The sequence below is a fragment of the Primulina eburnea genome, chromosome 1, assembly GCF_022965805.1.
Source record: "Primulina eburnea isolate SZY01 chromosome 1, ASM2296580v1, whole genome shotgun sequence".
Taxonomy (NCBI): Eukaryota; Viridiplantae; Streptophyta; class Magnoliopsida; order Lamiales; family Gesneriaceae; genus Primulina; species Primulina eburnea.
The window spans coordinates 39,802,763-39,807,270 of record NC_133101.1 but is presented as its reverse complement, the minus strand read 5'-3'; the positions used below and the strand labels follow the sequence as shown (position 1 = coordinate 39,807,270).

At 39.3% G+C, this 4,508-nt stretch overlaps 1 non-coding gene across 1 annotated transcript; it reads right to left on the bottom strand.

The window, feature by feature from the left end:
• Positions 1 to 1,392: 1,392 nt before the first annotated feature.
• On the bottom strand, positions 1,393 to 1,497 carry LOC140815126 (small nucleolar RNA R71). The gene has a single exon (XR_012114263.1). It is a non-coding gene; the product is annotated as a small nucleolar RNA R71 (small nucleolar RNA).
• Between the last annotated feature and the right edge of the window lie 3,011 nt (positions 1,498 to 4,508).

Here is a 4,508-nt window from a genome sequence, read left to right as displayed (position 1 = left end):
AGGGAATCCTACCCTGAACTGTGATTTGATTAATTCAGATGTTGATGTTGATTTATTCTTGAGTATACTAATATCTTTGTTACGATTATTAAAGCGTAGATAAATTTAATAATAATCTCATATTGTGAGAGAGTTTGAGAGAACAGCTTGTGATAGGACCGAGTAGCATAGTCCGTGGATCTACAATATACATAGAAATATGAAATTGGATACATGTTGATAGTTATAGTCCTAAGGGTCGAAAACTAGGGGATTTCATATATCGATATGTTATTCACTCTTGATAAATAATTAAAGATATTTAATTACTTCACTGAGTAGAATTAGTTTGGCATAGCTTGAGAGAGCATGTTCAATTGAATAGAAAATCATGTCGGAAGCATAAATCACTATCAAACGAATTAATTAATTAAAGAGGGGTAGGTGAACCAATATTTCCAACAAATTCATTTCTCATTGAAATTTAATTAATTGGTCTAGATTCTATATCTCATTATTTAATTATTGAATTTTATCTTTGATTTTTTATTTAATTTTAGTAGTCATAAACAACCATTCAAATTTCGTTTCTAAAGATTTGATAACTGGAAATAATAATTATAAAATACAGTCTCTAGTGGAACGATACTCGTATTCTCGTACACCATACTATTACTTGACATCGTGCACTTGCGATTAATTCTCGAGCATAAAAAACCATATTTTATTGAGGATTCCACAGTGAAAGTTTAGCTCGATCAAGTTTATGGCGCCGTTGCCGGGGACTGTTAATTCACAGTTTTATTTTTAACATTTTCTTTAGCATTGTTTTATTTTTCGTGAGTTAACACTCCATATTCTATTCTAGATTTCTTTTCCAGTGCACGCCAAAGTCACTTGACGTGGAGCTTGAGCAGTTTGACCCCGAAATTGAAAGAAATTTCCGTAGAAGAAGACAACAGCAGAGACTGAAGGAACTGATGGAGAGGCACGAACACGAGCATGAGGAGGAACACTATGAAGATAGACATGATGAAATACCACGCCGCATTCCGATGCTAGTGTATGCCCAGCCTTCTTTGGATGGTGCACGCCCCAGCATTGTGAGGCCTATTGTGTGGGCAAACCACTTCGAAATCAAGCTGGGTTTGCCCACACAATAGGCCTCACAATGTTGGGGCGTGCACATCGCAGATGACCCAAACACGCACATCGCAGATTTTCTTGAAATTTGTGATGCTTTTAAATTTAATGGAGTTTCTGATGATTCTGTTAGGTTGCGTTTATTCCCTTTCTCCTTACGTGACAAAGCTAAAGCATGGTTAAATTTTTTTCCTGTAGGTTCGATCACCACATGGGAGGACATGGTGAAGGCATTTCTCCTTAAATACTTTCTTGCATCTAAGACCATGAAGTTGCGGGCATATATCACCACATTTGCTCAATCGAGTAGGAGTCTTTATATGAGGCATGTGAGCATTTCAAGGATCTATTACGAAGATGCCCTCATCATGAACTGCCACTTGGGTTAGTCGTTCAGACCTTTTATTATGGCTTACTCACTTCTAATCGTACTATGATAAATGCTGCTGCTTGTGGAACCTATTGAGAAAAACGGCTGAGGAAGGATACGAGTTATTGGAGGAGATGGCTACTAGCAGCTATCGTACTCAATCTGAAAGAAACATCCAGCAAAGAAGTGTAGGAGTTCACCAGGTAACTGACCTTTCTGCTATTACTGCGCAACTTGATGTCTTGAACAGGAAATTGGACGACTTGAATATGGATGGCACGGTTATGCGTCTTCAAGAGATATTCTGTGATAAATGTGGAGGTGACACTTTGTAAAGGACTGTCAAGACGGCAATCCCTTCTGTGTGCAAGAAGAGGCACCAGTGAATCAAGTGGGAGTCCAAAACCGTCCAAGGAATGATCCGTATTCGAACACATATAATCCTGGTTGGAGGCAACATTCCAACTTCTCATGGGGTGGTCAAAACAATTAGAATCAAACACAAGGAGGACAAGCGCATGGGAAACAACCGATATACATATCTGACCCTCCTAGAGAAGAAAAGTCCAATTTGGAGCGGATGATGTCCAAGTTCATCTCAGCAACCGCGACTAGACTCCAAAACCAAGATGCATCGATAAATGGGTTAGAGAATCAAATTGGATAGTTAGCTAAGATGATAGAAAGTAGAGAGCCGGGCACATTGCCAAGTAACCCAGAGACCAATCCAAAAGAGCAAGTGAAGGCCATCAAGTTGAAGAATGGGAAAATTTTAGAGTCTAGAGGGAAGGAAAAAAGTGAAATACCGGATGAACAGACTGAGACATCCAAAGGTAAGTATTCTAACTCTACACCAGCACCCATTGCACAATCAAAAATTGTTATACCTTCTCCTTTCCCTACAACATTGAAAAAAGCTAAACTTGATGCGCAATTCGGTAAGTTTCTTGAGGTATTTAAAAAATTGCATATCAATATTTCTTTTTCCGATGCTTTGATGCAAATACCTAGTTATGCTAAATTTTTAATGGACATTCTAGAAAACAAGGGAAAATTGGAGGATCACATGACGGTAAATCTAACTGAAAATTGATCTGCTTTGGTGCAAAACAAGATTCCACCGAAACTTAAGGATCAAGGGAATTTTTCTATTCCTTGCAAGATTGGTGATGTTTTTTTTTCATAAAGCCTTATGTGACCTTGGTACAAGAATTAACCTCAAGCCTTTTTCTGTGTTTAGGAAACTTGGAATGGTAGAACCTAAGCAAATAAGGATGTCTTTACAGCTAGCAGACCAATTTTTCAAGTATCCACGAGGAGTTATTGAGGATGTGCTAGTGAAAGTGGACAAATTTGTTTTTACTGCAGATTTTGTGGTGCTTGACATGGAGGAGGACATAGAGATGCCATTGATATTGGGGAGGCCATTCCTTGCAACTGGAAAGGCCATGGTTGATGTGCAAGAAGGGTAGTTGAGATTGAGAGTGGGGAAGAGGAGATTACTTTTGATGTCTTTAATGCACTTAAGCACACACTGCATTCTGATAGTTGTTTTAGAATTGATGCTTTTGATTTGCTTGCATGTAACTATGTGCAGGATGCTGCAAAGGACCCTTTGGAAGCCACTCTCATTACTGAATTGAGAGAAGATGAATTACATGAAGAAAAAGCTGAAAAAGGGGCATACCTTAATGCCAACCATCCATGGAAGAATCCGATAAGGATGAGATTAGAGGCCCTGGGGGAACGGAGAGACATGACCCCTCAGAAATCAAGAATAGAAGAGCCACCAACTCTTGAGCTCAAGTCATTGCCTCCACATCTGAAAAACGTCTATCTAGGTGAGAATAATAAACTTCCTGTGATTATTTCTTCTGATTTAACAGATGTGATGGAGGGCAAACTACTGAAAGTTTTGAAAGCGCACAAGAGTGCGTTTGTGTGGAAAGTAGTGGATATCAAAGGGATCAATCCATCAGTCTGCATGCACAAGATATTGATGGAAGACAAGTACTCACCTCTTGTGCAACCTCCGAGAAGATTGAATCTTAAGATGCAAGAGGTAGTAAAAGCAGAAACTCTCAAACTCTTTGATGCAAGTATTATCTATCTTATATCTGATAGTGCATGGGTGAGTCCTGTTCCATGTGTGCCGAAAAAGGGTGGGATTACTGTTATCACAAATGAACAAAATGAATTAATTATACCCACTAGGACAGTTATGGGATGCCGTGTGTGCATTGATTGTAGGAAATTAAATGATGCTACACGTAATGATCACTTTCTGCTGCCCTTCATTGTTCAAATGCTTGAGAGGTTAGCGGGTCATGAGTTTTATATTTTTTTTGGATGGGTATTCAGGGTATAACCAAATCATGATTGCGCCCGAGGACCAAGAGAAAACCAATTTCACTTGTCCTTATGGCACTTTTGCTTTTAGACGGATGCCCTTTGGTTTGTGTAATGCCCCTGCCACTTTTCAGTGATGCATGGCCGCTATATTTCATGACATGATAGAAACTTTCTTCGAAATATTTATGGATGACTTCTCGATATTTGGCTCTTCTTTTGATGAATGTTTGCAGAATTTTAAGGTGGTGTCGATGAGATGTGAGAAGACGAACCTGGTGCTGAATTGGGAGAAGTGCCACTTCATGGTACAAGAGGGATTGCCTTAGGGTATAAGATTTCTGAACAAGAGACTGAGGTGGACAAAGCTAAAGTGTAAGTCATCAAGAACCTACCACCTCCGACATCCATCAAGGGAGTTAGATGTTTTTCTAGGACACACCGGTTTTTATCGGCGTTTTATTAAAGATTTATCTAAAATTGCCAAACCTCTATCTTCGTTGCTTATGAAAGATGTACCGTTTGATTTCAATTCCAACTTTCTGCAGGCATACAAGGAATTAAAGGAGTGCTTGGTGACAACTCATGTTTTGGTGGCACTAGATTGGGATCTACCCTTTGAGGTCATGTGCGATGCTAGTGATACTGCGGTGGGGGTTGTGCTTGG